Source organism: Petromyzon marinus, unplaced genomic scaffold, assembly GCF_048934315.1.
Source record: "Petromyzon marinus isolate PM22_M1 ecotype Great Lakes invasive population unplaced genomic scaffold, UKy_Petmar_22M1.pri1.0 PM_G_Scaffold_17, whole genome shotgun sequence".
NCBI classification, from domain to species: Eukaryota; Metazoa; Chordata; class Hyperoartia; order Petromyzontiformes; family Petromyzontidae; genus Petromyzon; species Petromyzon marinus.
This window is the reverse complement of record NW_027422728.1, coordinates 303639-324936: the sequence shown is the minus strand read 5'-3', so window position 1 is coordinate 324936 and position 21298 is coordinate 303639. Positions and strand designations below refer to the sequence as shown.

The window sequence follows — 21298 nt, the reverse complement described above, 5'->3', positions numbered from 1 at the left end:
GCCCTAAAATGCTTGGACCCTTATTGGTGCACAGCGTCTCAACTGCAACAGTGGGGCTTGCTTCAACCGATGGTTACGAACATCCAGACGTGAATCAGCAAGGTGCATTTCTAGTCCCAGTTAGACAAAATCTACGTCAACACGTAAGACAAAACTACAATTCGTGTTGTAGAGAATGTACCTCCTCCTATACGTGTAACTTTCAAATGGTATGCCTTGTAACTGATTAATGATCCGAGCGTGCTCCCTATTACGAAGACAATGAGTTGCTCCAGAGGCAGATGCTTCGTGAAACACAAAAGTACCCTTTGACCTGTATCACAAGAACAACGGGTCTCACCTGAGTTCTCTGTACAGGTTGCTTCCAAACACACACACACTTTGTCCTAACATCACTTATTCAATGTTTGACCCTCAGACAAAATGTTACATGCATACGCACAATCAGAAAAGTATTCATTCTAAATTATTGACAGGCATTTGAACAAAATTGAATTACTGCAGTGAAATAGACTGCATCAGGTTACATCGTATTAACAAGAAGCTGTTTTAAAAAAAAATATGCACCGTCTGCTGAACAGTGTATGTACAACGTACTATTGCCATTTGCACGCTGGCGTCTCGGTCAAAATTGATAACATTCTAAACATTACCTACAAAGTCACGTAGAAGGGAAATAATAAGATAATAAAATAATCAAATAAAATTCTCACGACGTTCGCAAGCAGCCGAAACGTCGTGAGAATTATATTATGTTTAATTTTTATTATCTTATTATTTCCCTTCTACGTGACTTTACCGAAAAAACCAAGAAGATGAATCCCTGCAGTCACGAAAGCTTTAAATCGAAAAATTACCTACAACCTATACAACTAAGATGCCACATCAACCAACGCCCCCTACTGACAGGCTCTTGTTCACATGCAGGCCGGTGCAGGGCCACCACCTTGTGCCACACAGGGGCAGCTGCTACTTGGGGATGCTCTTCGAGTGTCTGAAACGAGATACAAAACTCCGAGTTGCTGAGACAATCTAGAAGAAGATGAATCCCTGCAGTCACGAAAGCTTTAAATCGAAAAATTACCTACAACCTCCACAACTAAGATGCCACATCAACAAACGCCCCCTACTGACAGGCTCTTGTTCACATGCAGGCCGGTGCAGGGCCACCACCTTGTGCCACACAGGGGCAGCTGCTACTTGGGGATGCTCTTCGAGTGTCTGAAACGAGATACAAAACTCCGAGTTGCTGAGACAATCTAGATTTGAAGTTTGTGACTGCAGGGATCCATACTCCTTAGTTCTTTCGGTAAAGTCACGTAGGGGCGATTAAGCAGGCACCATATAAATGCAATTGATAAAATAGTGAATGCTTGGGAGCTTATTGGCTCTCGCTCCTGGTTAGAGATATCCCCAATCCACAGGTCCACAAAGACTGGCCGCTCTTACTCTGCAGGTTGAACCTAGGAATTGAGTGTTCAACTTCACATTCTTGTCATTAAAGGCCTGTGACAAAGGTGCATCTATAGTAGCGACATCGTCTCTGGCTTACACATCTACCGGGTCTCCACTTGACTTTGTATTGTCTCGGAGGAAGTCCACCCACACCTCCACTTCCACAAACTGCTGGGAGTTTCCTCGCTCTGCCTCACAGTCAGAATTCTCCTCCTGCTTCACGTTGCCTCCATTAATGTGAAGGTCCCATTTTGGAGTTGAATCTTCATCTTCACATTTCACCTTCACTTATTCGCTCTTCACCATCACTTCTTCACATTTCACCTTCACTTCTTCACTCTTCACCATCACTTCTTCCCTCTTCACCATCACCTCTTCATATTTCAACACATTACATAAAATCCGTAATCTGGTTCCGTCTGTAAAAGATGTGATTCCAGACATACAATACCCTGGTGTCTACAAACTAAGTTGCCTCTGTGGTAGTAGTTACATTGGAGAAACCAAACGCCATATCTCGGACCGCATTCGTGAACATAAAGCAGACCTTAAACACGGTAGGACCAACACCTCGGCCGTAGCAGATCATTGTTATAATTCAGTAGGCTCACATGACATTGACTTCTCCAAGACGGAGGTTCTTTGTAAGCCATCTGGCTTCCATGAGAGATTCGTTCATGAGGCTATCCACATATACAAACACAGAGACAATTTCAACCGAGAAGATGGATTCTATCTTAGCAATCATTGGAAAGATTTGATAAATCATTTCAGTTCTTGATTGATTGTTCACGCTTACAGTGGCTTTCAGACAGCATACATAAAAACAAATTTCGTCTCCCCCCTCCTCTTTTCAAAAAATAGATGGACTAGTCCTGGGCAAACTGCCAATCGTTGCGCGTGACGCAAACGTTTTTTTTTTAAAATATATAAATAAATAAATATGCCGTTTTCAAAATACATTTATGCAAACCGACACACCTGATGATGACCGTTTGAGTTATGGTCGAAACGTCGTGAGAATTTTTTTATTGTTTTATATATATTTTGTTATTTTGTTGTTTCTCTTCAACGTGACTTTACCGAAAAAACTAAGAATATGAATTACTGCAGTCACGAAAGCTTTAAATCAAAATTTAAATCAAAACACGTATTCTTCTTTCTTTCGGTAAAGTTACGTAGATAGAAAATAACAATAACAGATAATACAATAACATTAAATAAAGTCCACTTGTATTGCTATCAAAACGTGAGTTTTTTGCTTTATTTACAATTTTTTAAATTATTTTTATTATCTGTTATTTTTATTTTATTTTCTATCTACGTGACTTTACCGAAAGAACCAAGAATATTAATTCCTGCAGTCACCAAAGTTTTAAGTCAAAACATTCACACACGTTGACAAAGCCTCACCTTGTGTTGTTGTGGGCAGGTCGCTTCTGATAACAAGAGCGGTATAGCAGCTCAAGCGGCTTGGCCTGGTGAAAAAAATAAAAACTGCGTGAATATTGACAATAAAACAAAGTTACAAAGTGGCGAGCCGGGTGAAGACAAATTAAACTTAATCAGAAAGGGTTTTATTCGCCATGTAAGTTCACACCGACACGGAATTTACTTTGGCAGGATGGTGCATACATTCAACATATAGGAATCTAAAATCTTAAATAAGTTTTAAACAAGTCTTACTATAATAAGGGTTAAAAGTCTAACACTAAGGGGCTGAAGTATATAAAATTAAATAAATCGAATATAAAATAGCTTTAAGATATAATTTAAAAATACAAATAGGGAAACATAGTTAATATCAGCAACGTGTCGTTATGTAGATCAAATGTTAAAAACAGTGTTAGCCCTTGGCCTTGTTTAACAGGCCAGCAGCAGATGGGAAGAAACTGTTTTTATGGCGTGAGGTTTTGGTCCTGATGGACCGAAGCCTTCTGCCGGAGGGGAGTAGCTGAAACAGAGAGTGTCCAGGGTGGGAGAAATCGGCCATAATCTTCCTCGCTCGCCTCATAGACCTTGTCGTGTGCAGGTCCTCGAGGGTCGGTAGATTGCAGGCAATTACCTTCTCAGCAGTGTGGATGATACGCTGCAGTCTGCTCTTGTCCTTGGCAGTGGCAGCAGCGTACCAGACGGTTATGGAGGAGGTGAGGATGGATTCAATGATCGCTGTATAGAATTCCACCATCATTGTCTTTGGCAGGTTGAATTTCTTCAGCTGCCGTAGAAAGTACATCCTCTGTTGAGCTTTCTTGGTGAGGGAGCTGATGTTCAATTCCCACTTGAGGTCCCGGGAGAGAATAGTGCCCAGGAAGCGGAAGGACTCTACAATTTTTACTGGGGAGTCTAACAGGGTGATGGGGGTGAGTGGTGCTGTATTCTTCCTGAAGTCCACAACCATCTCAACTGTCTTTAGAGCATTTAGCTCTAAGTTGTTCTGGCTACACCAGGTCACCAGATTGTCAGCTTCCCACCTATAGTCAGACTCATCCCCACCAGAGATCAGCCCAATGAGGGTGGTGTCATCCGCAAACTTCAATAGTTTGACGGACAGATGATTGGAGGTGCAGCTGTTGGTATACAGGGAGAAGAGCAGAGGGGAAAGGACGCAGCCCTGAGGAGTTCCGGTGCTGATGGACCTGGAGCCAGAGACTTGTGTTCCCAGCTTAACGCACTGCTTCCTGTCAGACAGGAAGTCTGTGATCCATTTACAGGTGGTGTATGGCACGTTCAGCTGGAAGAGCTTGTCCTGAAGCAGGGCAGGGATGATGGTGTTGAAGGCAGAGCTGAAGTCCACAAACAGGATCCTGGCGTAGGATGCTGGGGCGTCCAGATGCTGTAGGGTGAAGTGGAGGGCCATGTTAACTGCATCGTCCACAGACCTGTTGGCTCTGTAGGCAAACTGAAGGGGGTCCAGGAGAGGGTCTGTGATGGCTTTGAGGTGTGCCAGGACCAGGCGCTCAAAAGACTTCATTACCACAGATGTAAGGGCGACCGGTCTGTAATCATTTAGTCCTGTTGGCCTTAGCTTTTTGGGCACAGGGATGATGGTGGAGGACTTGAGACATGCTGGTACATGGCATGTCTCCAGGGAGGTGTTAAAGATGTTGGTGAACACCGGAGACAGCTGGTCAGCGCAGTGCCTGAGGGTGGCTGGAGAGACAGAGTCCGGCCCGGCTGCTTTGCGTGGATTCTGCCTCTTGAAAAGTCTATTAACTTCTCCCTCCTGAAAGGAGATAGTCGTCTCTGTAGTATTGGTGGGGGATGGGGCCTCTTGGGTTGGAAGGGGTGGTTCAGGACAGTCCAATTGTCTTTCAAATCTACAGTAGAACTCGTTCAGGTCGTTGGCTAGGCGGGAGTCGTTAGTGGTGTGGGGGGCTCTGGGTTTGTAGTTGGTGATCTGCCTGAGCCCTCTCCAGACAGAAGCAGCGTCGTTTGTAGAGAACTGGTGTTTTAGTCTCTCTGAGTACAGTCGTTTAGCCTCTCTCACCGCTTTGCTAAACCTGTTCTTCGACTCCTTGAATCTGTCTCTATCTCCACTCCTAAACGCTTCCTCCTTCTCCAACCTCAACCTTCTGAGCTTTGCTGAGAACCAGGGCTTATTGTTGTTAAAGTTCACCCTGGTACGTGTTGGGATACAGCAGTCCTCACAGAAGCTGATGTAGGACGTCACAGCCTCTGTGAGTTCATCCAGACTATTGGTAGCAGTCGTGAACATATCCCAGTCAGTACAGTCTAAGCACGCCCGCAAATCTTCCACAGCCTCACTGGTCCACTGTTTAGATGTCCTCACAGCAGGTTTACAGAGTTTTAGTTTCTGCCTGTATGCAGGAATCAGGTGGACCATGGCATGGTCAGAGTGTCCTAGTGCTGCTCGGGGGACGGCGTGGTAGGCTCTACTGACTGTAGTGTAACAGTGATCCAGAGTGTTCCCTTCTCTGGTTGGGCATTTAATGAATTGTATGTATTTGGGGAGTTCGTGGCTGAGATTACCTTTGTTAAAGTCACCAAGTACGATAACCAACGAAACGCAATCAGGCGAGGGCAGGAGGCAAGGCCCCGCGTGATAGGCCCCGCGTTGTAAAGTTCCAACCTGGACATCGATTCCCATGCTCGCTGCTACTCAACTGACATCCCTACGAGAGAGAGAGGCTCTACCTTGGTAAACAACAACAACCACCACCACCACCACAACGATGAGAATTTCTCACCTCGGATTTCAGTGCAAGCGCGCAAACGGCAACTTCCTGTTACCTCGCGACCGCAGGAAGTAGTATGACGTCACTGCCCTTCCACGAGCGGCTAACTGAATAAATTATGTTAATCAGGCCGGCCCATACGTCGCGGGATGGGGGCGTGGGCGCTGAACCCGTCGCAATAAACTCGCGACGGCTTTAACGGTCACATTATGTTAATGAGCCACCGGTCACTGGGCGTAGCTGTGCCCAAATAAGGATTGCCACTGGAACGATATCGGCGGTAACCCGAGCGGAGGTGAAGTCACGCTCAAGAGCGCGGTGGACGGGGGAGGGGTGAAAACCTTGGTGACATGACGTCACTAGCGAGGTACACCTTACCCTGGCGTTTCACGCCGATGAGGTAATTAAGAGTGGGGACGTAACAGAGTTGGAGTTTAAGTTGATTTAGATTCATTTTCCATTGCTCCCTCGGGTGTGTGAGCTCAGCAACAACGTGGACATTATTGTGTATACACTGTGTGTGTGTGTACACTGTGTGTGTGTGTACACTGTGTATGTATGTACACTATGTGTATACACTGTGTATACACTGTGTGTGTACACTGTGTGTGTACAATGTGTGTGTGCATTGTGTGTACACTGTGTATATACACTGTGTGTATACACTGTGTATGCTGTGTGTGTACACTGTGTTTACACAATGTGTGTGTATACTGTGTGTGTACACTGTGTGTGTACACTGTGCAGTGTGTACACTGTGTGTGTGTACATTGTGTGTGTACACTGTGTGTATACACTGTGTGTGTGCACTGTGTGTGTGCACTGTGTGTGTGTACATTGTGTGTGTACACTGTGTGTGTACACTGTGTGTGTGTACATTGTGTGTGTGTACACTGTTTGTGTCCGCATTGAACCGAACCCCCGGCAAGGCCATCTACTTAATGACAAGAGAAAATTCACACGAAATGTCCTTTTCAATGAAGTCTTCCAGATGTAAATTGATACAAGCTTTTAATGAGGAAATAAAATCATCTAATTCAAAACACAACACAATTCAAAGATGTTTCATTTTAAAACTTCAAAAACGGAGCATGGGGTACCTGCGTGAATGCGTCCTTCGTGTGCAAATGTTGTGACTTTCCTGGCCTGAAGGCCATCAATGTGTTGGACCCTTATTGGTGCACAGCGTCTCAACAACAGCAGTGGGGTTTGCTTCAACCGATGGTTACGAACATCCAGACGTGAATCAGCAAGGAGCATTTCTAGTCCTAGTTAGACAAAATCTACGTCAACACGTAAGACAAAACTACAATTCGTGTTGTAGAGAATGTACCTCCTCCTATACGTGTAACTTTTAAGTGGTATGCCTTGTAATTGATAAATGATCCGAGCATGCTCCCTATTTCAAAGACGATGAGTTTCTCCAGATGCTTCGTGGAACACAAAAGTACCCTTTGACCAGTATCACAAGAACAACGGGTCTCACCTGAGTTCTCTGTACAGGTTACTTTCAAACAAACACACACACACACTTTGTCCTAACATCACTTAATCAATGTTTGACCCTTATAGATCAAATGTTACAAGTATGCACAAAACCAGACAAGTATACATTCTAAATTATTGACAGGCATATTAACAAAATTGGATTACTGCAGTGAAATATACTGCATCACGTTACATCGTATTAACAAGAAGCTTTTTAAAAAAGTTGCACAGTCTGCTTCACCATGTATGTAAAACATACTATTGTGTCATTCAAAACGAGTAGGCCATTGCATGCTGGCGTCTGAGTGAAAATGTAGCAAATTCTAAACATTACCTACAAACTACACAACTGAGATGACACATCAATCATCGCCCCCTACTGACAGGCTCTTGTCCACATGCAGGCCCACCTTGTGCCACACAGGGGCAGCTGCTACTTGGGGATGCTCTTTGAGTGTTTCAGGCGAGGTACGACACAAAACTCCGAGTTGCCGAGGCGGTTGAGGAAGCACCGTGTAAAAGCAATTATTATGACATAGTGAATGCTTGGGAGCTTATTGGCTCTTGCTCCTGGTTAGAGATCTACCCAACCCACGGGCCCACAAAGTGTTCAAATTCACATTCTTGTCATTAAAGGCCTGTGACAAAGGTGCATCTATTGTAGCGACATCGTCTCTGGCTTACACATCTACCGGGTCTCCACTTGACTTTGGATTGTCTAGGAGCAAGTCCACCCACACCTCCACTTCCACAAACTGCTGGGAGTTGCCTCGCTCTGCCTCACAGTCAGAATTCTCCTCCTGCTTCACGTTGCCTCCATCGATGTGAAGGTCCCATTTTGGAGTTGAATCTTCATCTTCACATTTCACCTTCACTTCTTCCATCTTTACCATCACTTCTTCCCTCTTCACCATCACCTCTTCATATTTCACCTCGATACCTTTAAAAGTGTCCAAGCTGGGATTTTCGTCCGGTTCTTGTTTCATGAGGGATGGGCTTATTGTGGCACTTTGACTTTCACAAGCTGATTTCAGATTCCACTCCTTGCAGACCTTCTGATGCTTCTGTGTTCTCTGGTGTACTTGAAGATTTTATGAATGTGCAAACGCCTTCCCGCAGAGTGCACCTGAAGGGTTTCTCTCCCGTGTGTGTTCTCTGGTGTACTTTAAGATGTGATGACTGTGCAAACATCATCCCACACAGAGTGTACCTCAAGGGTTTCTCTCCTGTCTGTGTTCTCTGGTGTACTTGAAGATTTGATGAATGTGCAAATGCCTTCACACACACAGTGCACTTGAAGGGTTTCTCTCCCGTGTGTGTTCTCTGGTGTTTTTTAAGAGCAGATGACTGTGAAAATGTCTTCCCACAAACACTGCACTTGAAGGGTTTCTCTCCCGTGTGTGTTCTCTGGTGTTTTTTAAGAGTAGATGAATCTAAAAATGTCTTCCCACACACACTGCACCTGAAGGGTTTCTCTCCCGTGTGTGTTCTCTGGTGTTTTTTAAGAGCAGATGAATCAGAAAATGTCTTCCCACACACACTGCACAAGAAGGGTTTCTCTCCCGTGTGTGTTCTCTGGTGTTTTTTAAGAGCAGATGACCGTGAAAATGCCTTCACACACACACTGCACTTGAAGGGTTTCTCTCCTGTGTGTGTTCTCTGGTGTTTTTTAAGAGTAGATGAATCTGAAAATGTCCTCCCACACACACTGCACTTGAAGGGTTTCTCTCCCGTGTGTGTTCTCTGGTGTCTTTGAAGATGAGATGAATCTGAAAATGCCTTCCCACACACACTGCACTTGAAGGGTTTCTCTCCCGTGTGTGTTCTCTGGTGTGTTTTAAGAGCAAATGAATCTGAAAATGCCTTCCCCCACACACTGTACTTGAAGGGTTTCTCTCCCGTGTGTGTTCTCTGGTGAATTTTAAGAGCAGATGACTGTGAAAATGCCTTCCCACACACAGTGCACTTGAAGGGTTTCTCTCCTGTGTGTGTTCTCTGGTGTTTTTTAACAGTCGATGAATCTGAAAATGCCTTGTCACACACAGTGCACTTGAAGGGTTTCTCTCCTGTGCGAGTTCTCTGGTGCTGTGTCAAATTTCCAGTCCGATCCGTGCCGTATGCACGCTGGTCGCATTGTTGACTTGTCGTACCCAGCTGCTGTGCTGACTGCCTTTGCTCCATCAGACCAGCGTCAGCTGCAGACAGAAAATAAGAATATCCACACCATCGACACGTCAGTATCGAGCCATGGAGGAATTAATATATAGTCACACGTGACTTACACGTCTATATTCATTCATGTATTCATGACTAGCTGTACAACCCGGCTTCGCCCGGGACTTGGATCTACCACGTCCGGCCGCCTTTGTCTCCCCAGTGGCGATGTTCACACCACAACAGTTACTCGTTTGAGGCTGAGTCGACCTAGGGGAGGCCCAGAAGCGGTTCAAATAATCATCACCGGTGGTGGCCGTGAGCGGGAATCGAACTCGGGTCGCCGGGTTCGTTGCGCAGCGTAGCGCTAACCGCTACACTACAATGCGTTACGCTTACACACACACACACAGATACACACAGACACACACACACAGACACACACAGACACACACACACAGACACACACAACAACAACAACCGCCATTCGCCACTAAGTGGCGGTTACGTCACCACGACGCTTGTGCCAGGCTATGTGCACCCTGAGGCCACAGACACACACACACAGATACACACACACAGACACAAACACACACACAGACACACACACAGACACATACACACAGACACACACACACAGACACACAGACAACGCTAACCGCTACACTACAATGCGTTACTCTTCCACATGCGAGGGTCACGTGACAGATTTGACGTCACAGCTCACTTGCCGTCCAAAAAATCTATACATTATTGAGCTCCCCTCCCCCCCTAAAAAAACACAAAAGTGTATTTGTATAATGTTTGCACGGTGTACAGTCTGGAAAGTACCCACATGGCAAATTTCCAGTTTGTTGCATGTTGGGAAGTACGCTAAACATTTTGAACAGACACACAATCACAACTTTGCCTTTTTATATATATTTGGAGATGCAGTGAACAACTTTCCCAAATTCATCACGCGGTTTCAGTTTTTTGATTTTCAGTTTGATTTATTTTGGTTATAGTCCCGTGAGCCATTCGGCTCTTGAATCGGGTGCAACCACAACAAGCGACAAAACAAAAACACGACCAAGAAAAACATCTTACAGTGACTATGTGTGACTGTGCAAACAGCACCGTCATGGCACGCAATGAGAGGGCAAATGTCATAAATATTCCTGTAAGCCCTCGCATCTTCAACATTAATGTTGCCATAGAAACGTTGTGGAGTTTTTTGCTTCATTGTAAAAAAGAAAAATTATTATCTGTTATTTTTATTTTATTTTCTATCTACGTGACTTTACCGAAAGAACCAAGAATATTAATTCCTGCAGTCACCAAAGTTTTAAGTCAAAACATTCACACACGTTGACAAAGCCTCACCTTGTGTTGTTGTGGGCAGGTCGCTTCTGATAACAAGAGCGGTATAGCAGCTCAAGCGGGCTTGGCCTGGTGAAAAAAATAAAAACTGCGTGAATATTTACAATAAAACAAAGTTACAAAGTGGCGAGCCGGGTGAAGACAAATTAAACTTAAGCGAGATAATTAAAGTGAACGCAATCAGGCGAGGGCAGGAGGCAAGGCCCCGCGTGATAGGCCCCGCGTTGTAAAGTTCCAACCTGGACATCGATTCCCATGCTCGCTGCTACTCAACTGACATCCCTACGAGAGAGAGCGAGGCTCTACCTTGGTAAACAACAAGAACAACCACCACAACGACCACCACAACGACCACCATCACAACAACCACAATCGCAATGAGAAGTTCTCACCTCGGATTTCAGTGCAGTTACATCGTGACGTCACGCGGCAGCAGGTGACATGACGTCACATCCGGGGAACGATACATGCTCCTCCAACAATGAGCGGCTCCGTAACTAAATAGAGAATAAATAAATTATGTTAATGGTCCTCGTCCCATGTGTCGTGGGCAATGAACTCGTCGGCTTTAACGAATAAATTATGTTAATGAGTTGCCGTCACTGGGCGTAGCTTTGCCCAAATAAGGATTGGCACTGGAACGCAATCGGCAGTGACACAAGCGGAGGTGACGTCACGCTCAAGAGCGCGGTGTATTACCTTGGTGACATGACGTCCCGAGCAAGGTACACCTCCCCCTGGCGTTTCACGCCGATGAAGTAATGCTGAGTGGTGACGTCACAGAGCGGGATTGGAGTTTAAGTTGATTTAGATTCATTTTCATTTCTCCCTCCCTTGGGTGCGTGGGCGCAGCTACAACAACAACGTGGACATTATTGTGTGTACACTGTGTGTGTGTACACTATGTGTGTGTACAATGTGTGTGTGTACACTGTGTGTGTATACTGTGTGTATATACTGTGTGTGTGTACACTGTGTGAGCACAGTGTGCACACTGTGTGTGTACACTGTGGGTGTACACTGTGTGTGTGTACACAATGCGTGTGTGTACACTGTGTGTGTACACTCTGTGTGTGTACACTGTGTGTTTACACTGTGTGTTTACTCTGTGTGTTTACACTGTGTGTGTACACTCTGTGTTTACACTGTGTGTGTGTGTACACTCTGTGTGTGTTTATACTGTGTGTGTTTACACTGTGTGTGTGTACACTGTGTGTGTACACTCTTTACACTGTGTGTGTGTACACTGTCTGTGTACAGTGTGTGTGTGTGTGTACACTGTGTGTGTGTACACTGTGTGTGTACACTCTGTGTGTGTACAATCTGTGTGTGTATACACTGTGTGTGTGTACACTGTGTCTGTGTACACTGTGTGTGTACACTGTGTGTGTGTACACTGTGTGTGTGTACACTGTGTGTATGTGTGTACATTGTGTGTATGTGTACACTGTGTGTGTACACTGTGTGTGTACAATCTGTGTGTGTGTTTACACTGTGTGTGTGTACAATGTGTGTGTGTACACTGTGTGTGTTTACACTGTGTCTGTGTGTACACACACAGACACAACCTCTACCGTCAGCAGTGGATGGGTGTAGCGAGGTGCAATGCCGCCCCCCCCCCCCCCCACTATCTCTGTGATTAAAACACACAAACACCACTAGCCTATAATAATAAAGTGACCAAAAAGGACAAAGAGTACGTTTGACCTGTCAACTGATATAAATTCCACATTTATATGGCGTAGCCCAGTCTCTCCATTGGATGACTCCTTTTAACCTCACACAGAGTAGTACTGAATTTATTGAGCTCTGATGCCCAAACTGTATTTTGAAATTGCAACCTTTAAAACTGCGAGACAAACGTTTTAGCGACATCACTTTCCAGACAGAAATCTCTGCCCAAGGTGGAGCACTCTACCAATGAATCCAGTCATCTGAAATTAACGTGATTGTAACATGCATTCGGAATTCCTTTGGTCGCCCAAATCAGCCTCCGCACCTTGGCATGGATAGCGAGTCCTGCACTCACGTCAGAAGCAATAACGTCCAGCTATTTTATTTCAGCATGGCAGATTTTAAGCCATGTTGACTTGGAATAAACCTCCCCAGGTACTTGGTCCGATTGAAACTGTAAAAATAAAATTGTACCCTTAGGGGTTAGCCTGAATTGAACCCATGAGATCGGATCCAAGCATAATGCATCAAAGCAGCACTCCCATCTCACTGGGTTTGTACAAAATATCTGTGGTAGAGTGGATTATTTGTAAATTTTGATTGAAAATCCGAAGTGTCTTCAGTTATAAGACTCCGTCATTCTTCAAGCTGCATACCAATGTTGAACAAACATTTACATTGCTTAAGGACATTTGCAGATGATACATTATTAATGTTTGAGACAGAGGGACATGCCAATGCACGTGAATGTTTTTCAATAAAACATATCAAAACTATACAGTTGCAATGATATTAAAATTGAATCCAAGCAACATTACCATTTTCCCTGCTCCTTGAGTTTGTGCTCAATACTTTAACGTGTACAGGGCCATGGCGGTGTGGGGGCCGACGTCCACCCCACCGCCCTCGCTAGGCAGGTGGGGCGCGACGTCCGCCCCTGCCGCCGCCTCCTCCACCGCGTCGGTCGGCTCCCGCCGGGCCCCCGCCGACCGAGCGATCGGGGCCCCCCGCGCTAGCGCCCTCTCCGAGGGACAGACTCGTGCTGCTGGCTCACGGCCGCACGGAGTAAACCCACGCACCCCCGCGCACACCGCGGCTATCGCTAACGCAGCGGACAGCGGCACGCTAGCGCCTACACCGGCGAGCGATTACCTCCACGAGCATCCGCGCGCACCGCAGCCGTCGTTAACACGGGGCCCGAACGGTCTCGAACCTGCGGGCGATTATCTCAACGCGCGTCCGTGCACGCCGCGCGCCCACTACGGCTGACGCTGACGCAGCATGCGGCGGCCCACTCGCGTCCACGCCGACGGGCGATGATCTCAACGCGCGAGCTCCGGCCGCGGCTCCGCCCTCGCTCTCGCCGCGCATCCGCCCACGGAGCCGCTCCGCGCGGGAATCACACGCGCACCACACCGATGCTCTCTGCTGACTTTTATTCGTGGCGCAAACCCCGCACCGCCCGGAGGGAATATTCTACGAGCCGACCCTAGGCCTACCGCTACCCAAGTCCGCAAATGCTCGCACGCCCCATCACGCACCTCGCGGCCATGCTCACGGCGTCGCGCGGACGCCGTGAGAGTCAGAGGGACGAAGACGAAAGGGAACTTTGCCTATCGCCGCCTCGTAGCGGCGCTCGCCGGCGTCGCACAGATTCCGCGAGCGACTCGAGAAGGCGGGGAGCATCGCGTGCGACTCGTCGCCGCCGACCCGGCGAAACTTCGCGCGCCCAAACAATTTGAAGCCAACTCAGGGGCGCCGCAATGTGACTTGCTCTGCGAGGGTCGGCCATTCTCCTGGCGCCGGGAAACCGCGGGACTTTCATCCCAGAGACCCTTCGGATGAAAACCCGTCGTGCCGGGCAATCCCCCGCCAGGACGCTACGTGCGCGCGCTGCAGGTGCGTGCTCAGTGTGGGGGGGCACGGGGGAGTCGAGGCGATGGCAGAGTTGCTCCGAGACCGTGGCACCACAGCGGATCGGGAATTGCGTTGAAATCCGGCTCACGCAAAAGCACAAAAGGGGCGACCCAACGGGGCCCCGAAATCAAATCGATTCGTCGAGTCGACAAATGTGCACATCGCCCCGGGGATGGCAACTGACAGTCGAGTACGGAAAATCGTGATGTGCACCGATTCTGTTTATATGCGACACAACTTCACGCCACATGGTCCCACGGGGAAAGACGGTGGCATAAGTAAATACAAAAACGAACCAGTAAACCATTGGTGATTGATCAAAGCTATGAAGGCGATGATCCAGGAAAATTATATTATGATGCTGTGGTAAAAGGTAATAAGTTACTCTAAAGTGCATGGCCATGGAAACGTTGGTAATGATTAGGAAAAAGTCTGAAATATGTTGACGTGTAAATCAGCAAATCAAGTTAAATCCACAGAGGAGGGAAAGAAGGATCCCAAGCATGCGACACTCAGAACCAAAAGTGGCAGAGACTCGGCCGAGAGAGTGGAGAGAGAGAGAGGAAGAGACTTTTCAGGACTTTATTTCCACTACAAAAGTAACAAAAAAACATTACAGCAAAAAAACACCAAAATTGAAAATCAATAAAACATAAAACTCTTAACAGCGGTATGTGCATGAAATACAAATGGCACCGGGATAGAGGCTGTGGAAACGAGGTGGTGCACGGACATCTCCATGTGCAGCAAAGTTGTTCAGGGGTTTTTCAATTTTATAAAGAATCAAATGTTTTGACATCAGAATGCGATGTGAACAATATATATTTTTCTCCACTACATTTTCAAAACGAAATGGCGTTGACATGTCAAACACCTGAATTCGTTTTTTCAAGGATTCTGTTGTCGTAGCTACGTATGCAGTCTGCAAGTTTTTTTATGTGGGCACGTGCAAATATTGTCTGGGTACATGAAAATATTCCTTTGAAAATGTGTCCTAGACTATATATATTTGTAAGTTAATAAAAGTAGAATTGAAACATTAGCACAATGTAGATTTGTATATTGTAGGGTAGAAATATATTTATCATAGCGATGATCTAACTTTGGTTTAATACAATTTATATTTTTACTTAGAATACTTTAGCCATGCAATAGACTAAATATAATGCTCGTGTTTTTAAAGAAAATAATATATTTACCAGGATTAAAGTTGTGCGAAATATGTTATAAAATCTGAGGCTTGGAGAATTGCATGCTGGGAATTAAATTGAGACAGAAAGGGGTTAATGCATGCCTTGTAGAGCAGGCGCACGTTACAGAGATTATTGACAAAACAGAATGCCATGTGAACAATATATATTTTTCTCCGCTACATTTTCAAAACGAAATGGCGTCGACATGTCAAACACCTGAATTAGTTTTTTTTCTTCAAGGATTCTGTTGTCGGTTTTCATTAAAGTGCAATGACAGGGTGACACCTGCTGACATCACAGGGTGACACCTGCTGACATCACAGGGTGACACCTGCTGACATCACAGGGTGACACCTGCTGACATGACAGGGTGACACCTGCTGACATCACAGGGTGACACCTGCTGACATGACAGGGTGACACCTGCTGACATGACAGGGTAACACCTGCTGACATCACAGGGTAACACCTGCTGACATGACAGGGTGACACCTGCTGACATGACAGGGTGACACCTGCTGACATCACAGGGTGACACCTGCTAACATCACAGGGTGACACCTGCTGACAGGGTGACACCTGCTGACATGACAGGGTAACACCTGCTGACATGACAGGGTGACACCTGCTGACATGACAGGGTGACACCTGCTGACATGACAGGGTGACACCTGCTGACATCACAGGGTGACACCTGCTAACATCACAGGGTGACACCTGCTGACAGGGTGACACCTGCTGACATGACAGGGTGACACCTGCTGACATGACAGGGTGACACCTGCTGACATGACAGGGTGACACCTGCTGACATGACAGGGTGACACCTGCTGACATGACAGGGTAACACCCGCTGGCCTGGCAAGGGCTTCACGGGTACGGCCACAGAGGTAACAACCAATCAGGGAAGGAGGCGCATCTGGGGCAAAGGCAACAGGTGGGGCTAGCCGAGTTACTCCGGTCACCTGCTCGAAAGGTTCCACGAGAGGGCGTGGCCGTAGGCGGGGCCTAGCCACGCCTCCGTCCACGCCCTCTCGTGTAACCTGCTCCAAGGTTCCACGAGAGGGCGTGGCCGGAGGCGGGGCCTAGCCACGCCTGGGGGGATATAAGGGGGAGCGGACCCGGAGCTCGGGGCTCGTGCGTGGGGTCCCGGGTCCTGGCGTGTCGCCGTTCGCCGGCTTCTCTCTCCGTCGTCGTCACGCCGCCAGCCGGAATCGTGGCCAAGAAGGGCCGGCATAGTCACGAGACGTTAACGTGGAAAGTCATTTGGTGAGACGTGCGTAGCGAGCGAGGTAGCGGCGCGTGGTCCGGTGAGAAGGAGCGACGAGTCAAATGAGAGAGGCGCAACGTGAAGTCAGGGGTGGTCCCCCCCCCCCCACCGAGGGAAAAAGGAAAGGGGGCGGATGGCTGAGTGGAGAGCGTGCGGGAACGTGAACGTGGAGAGCGAGTGGCCGGGCAATTTGCAGTTTGACGGCAAACGCCGCAATGGACGTGAGGTTCAGAGTGAACGCTAAGTGAGGGCTCGTGGGTAGAACATCGTCAGTGGTGTGACGAACGCCGCTGCAATAGACACATGCGCTACGGGTACATGTCGCTTTTGGTGCAGGTACAGCACGTGGCGACCACCTGCCGGGTCACGGAGAAGGAGCCGGGTTACATCGAGAGGCCCTGGAAGAGGCAGCTGGGAGGCGGTGTCGCGGCAGGGGCTGGGCACATTCTCAGAGGATTCGCCTTGGTGAGGATGTTGTAGGCGTGCTGACACGCCACCTCCCGTGCTCCCTCCTCGCTGGAGCTCAGAAATGCGGGGAAGATGCTGGCGCCTTCTCCCATCCCGGGAATCGACACCTTATAGAGGAGGCCCGCGGGCATCCCGGGCCCCGAGTGAGCGTGCAGCTCGAAGATCGGGTAGCTGATGCCGGTGGTCCGGCACAGCATCCGCAGCCGCCCCGCCCACGACAGCATGGCCACCTCCGGCAGCGCCTCGAGAGCCACGGGCATGGGCCGCAGGTGGCGAGGTACCCACCACAGGCACGTGCGTGCCCCCCAGCCCTCAAACAGGCTGTGTGCGGCTTTGCCGGTGGCCGTGCACTCCGGCTCCGGCAGGTCTGGCACCGCTGCCTCCATCTCCTCCTCGTCTTCCGTTTCCGCGGCCGCAGCCGCAGCCACTGTGTGCCACTCCGGGATGGCCCAGTCCACCTTGATGGTCCGGCCCCATAGCTGGAAGTTGATTCGAAGGAGCTTCTTCCGGGCCATGGCGGCCGCGTGATGGCTCCCGTACTCGATGAACGCGTAGCCTCGGTTGAGGGTTTTGTCCCAGCGACAGACGCTCATCTTGACGTCCACCACGCCCTCCGTGGCACCGCTCATCGCCATCATCACCTCCGCTCGCTTCTTGTCTTTTGGCAGCCCCCCAATGAAGAGGCGGCGATTGTCCACGCTGATGCAGACTCCAATGCGGCGTCCGGGACGGATCTCTAATTTGTTGAGTTTCTTGACGGCATCCGTGGCTTGGGCGAGCGTCGCGTAGGTAGCGAACGCATAGCCGCGGGTCTCCCCGCCATGCTCCATCATGAGGCGAAGCTGGTAGAGCTTCCCCACCGTCTCCAGCACGGGCACCAGCTCATCCTCGTAGAGGTCGCGCGGGATCCTCCCCAGAAACACCTCGCAGCCACGGGCGGGAGGGGGCCCCTGCCAATCAGGCGGCGGTCCGAACTTCCTCTGTCTGCTCTCCTGGACGATGTTGTACCCCGTGCGCAACATGCGGTCCAGCAGGACCTTCATACAGGCCATGCCGAGCACCTGTGGTTTGGCTGCTACGGTGATGCTGGGGCGGCGGCTTGGGGCCCGGTGGAGCCCTTGACGCTCCGCGCGGTCGCCTCGTGCCGGCAAAGCCACAGGGGGAATCAACTCCTGAAGAGCCAAATCCCTGGCAGGAACTCGCTCGGCCCACACCTACAGGGGATAGGAAGAGAGAGGGAGAGAGGGAGAGAGTGGAGAGAGAGATGGATGGAGAGAGAGAGAGAGACGCGTTTAAGCAGAGCTACCTATATAAACTCATAATAAAGGTTTTTGGGTTAGATCGCGTTATTTATAAATGTGTCGTAACCCCTCCACGACCCGACACGGCCAATCAGCAAAAAAAAGTGTCACGTTGACAAAAGACAAATAATTCACATTAAAACCATATTTTTGGTTTAGATATGTGGATGACACTTTGGTTGTCTGGCCACATGGTAAAGATACACTTAATGATTTTCTAAATCATCTCAATGCACAAAACCCGGCCATCCAGTTCACCATGGAAATGGAGGTGAATAACACATTCCCATTCCTAGATATTTTGCTTGGAAAAGGCCTAAACGGTAAAATAACACACAGCGTTTACAGAAAGCAAACGCACACTGATGCCTATCTGAATGCAGATTCGCATCATCATCCAGCTCAGAAATCCTCTCTTATCAAGACGCTCATACATCGGACTAAAACAGTGTCAGATGGTGAAAGTCTAGTGAGAGAGATCAAACACGTTAAAGACGCACTAAGACAGAATGGCTACAATAATGCTCAAATCAACAGAGCACTGAATGTCAAATCACGATTGCAAAGCAATACTGCTGAAAGCGATCAGATTGTCAGTAACTGACAAATTAACCCATGTTTTGCAAAAGCAAAACATTACAGTAAGATTTGGTACAGTACACAAAATTCAAAAACTAGTATCTTGCACTAAAGACGCATTACCTAAATTATCAACAGAAGGTGTATATCGGATTAATTGTTTATGTGGCAGATGCTATATTGGACAGATGGGACGTAACATCAGCGTAAGACTAAAATAACATCAGAGAAATATTAAATTATCTCAAACACAACTGTCAGCAGTGGCAGAACATGCTTGTCAACAAGGACACTCAATTGATTTTGATAACGTTGAAGTGTTGTGTAAAACTAATTATTACTGGCAAAGACTAATTAGAGAATCCATTGAAATTGAGAGGAATAAAAATAACTTTAATCGCTCTGACAGCTACAGGCTTAGTGCGTCCTGGAAGCGTATTATTAAATAATACACATTACAATTCCTTATAGGGGAAACACATACTAATAAACGGATTACTAACATAGCATGTAATCACTAACACACATTACAACTAATTACTAATCTACAACTCATTACTAATCATAACCATTGACTCATTACTAATCGATTACATAATTACAATACCCATCCGCCTCTAATCACTGCACCTGATATGAGTTAAATGATGACGTCACCCTGCTGCTGCTCTATTTAAGACCGGGAGCAAGTGTAGAGGGCTTTACCATTCTGGCGAATTGCCCGATGATGCCGGATGTATTTACCAGTGAAACGTCACAGTACTACTCAAACTGTAAATGTTGTGGATTCACTCTTCAACACACCGGTGGGCTAAAGTAGTGAACTATTTGTCTTTTGTCAACGTGACACTTTTTTTGCTGATTGGCCGTGTCGGGTGGTAGAGGGTTACGACACATTTATAAATAACGCGATCTAACCCAAAAACTTTTATTATGAATAATATTGGTCGCGAAAGCCTACGTGTTAAACTATATAAACTCGAAAAATCACAATGAACTTAAAAAGAAACCCAAGAAACTGTCCTGACTTTTGTACCGCCCTGTATAATAATCATTACCCCTCACCCCCTGTACACCCCCCCACCCTCCGCAGTACCCCTCCTCACTCATCCACTCACTCACCGAGTCGCTCACACATTCACCCACCCATTTACTCGCCCACTCACTCAGCCACTCACCCACACACTCACCCAACCACTCATACACTCACTCGTCCAGTCGCTCACATACTCATCTACACACTCACCCACCCACACACTCACCCAGTCGCTCCCTCACTCACACATTCACCCATTCGCTCACACACTCACACATCCACCCACTCACTCACCCAGTTGCTCACCCAGTTGCTCACTCACTCACACAGTCACCCACCCACTCATCCACCCACACACTCACCTAGTCGCTCACCTAGTCGCTCACACACTCACCTCACACACTCACTCACTCACTCACCCACACACTCACTCACCCAGTCGCTCACACACTCACCACCCACTCACCCACCCACTCACCCACACACTCACTCACCCAGTCGCTCACACACTCACCACCCACTCACCCACCCACTCACCCAGTCGCCCACACACTCACCTCACACACTCACTCACCCAGTTGCTCACCCAGTTGCTCACTCACTCACACAGTCACCCAGCTACTCATCCACCTACACACTCACCTAGTCGCTCACCCAGTCGCTCACACACTCACCTCACACACTCACTCACTCACCCACTCACCTACACACTCACTCACCCAGTCGCTCACACACTCACCACCCACTCACCCACCCACTCACCCAGTCGCCCACACACTCACCTCACACACTCACTCACTCACCCACTCACTCACTCACCCACCCACACACTCACTCATCCAGTCGCTCACACACTCACCACCCACTCACCCACCCACTCACCCAGTTGCCCACACGCGCACCCACTCACTCACCTGCTCGCTCACCCAGCCACTCACTCACAACAATCGCCACTAATTGGCGGTGACGTCACCACGACGCTTGTGCCAGGGTCACGTGGTTAGCGGTAATCAATTGAAGGTGGAGGGGTTAATTAATTGAAGGTGGAGAGGGGCTTAATTAATTAATTACTGCTAACCACGTGAGCCTGGCACATGCGTCGTGGTGACGTCACCGCCAATTAGTGGCGATTGTTGTGAGTGGGTGGATGTGTGTGGGCGGGTGAGTGAGTGGATGGTGAGTGTCTGGGTGAGTGTCTGGGT

The 21298-nt window shown here is 48.1% G+C and overlaps 1 long non-coding RNA gene across 1 annotated transcript; it reads right to left on the bottom strand.

Annotated features, from left to right (window-relative positions):
• Nucleotides 1-200: 200 nt before the first annotated feature.
• Nucleotides 201-5746, bottom strand: LOC142911188 (uncharacterized). Its single transcript, XR_012933331.1, has 3 exons — nucleotides 5667-5746; nucleotides 2869-2933; nucleotides 201-1221 (listed from the first exon to the last, which is right to left on the bottom strand). It is a non-coding gene; the product is annotated as an uncharacterized LOC142911188 (long non-coding RNA).
• Nucleotides 5747-21298: the final 15552 nt, after the last annotated feature.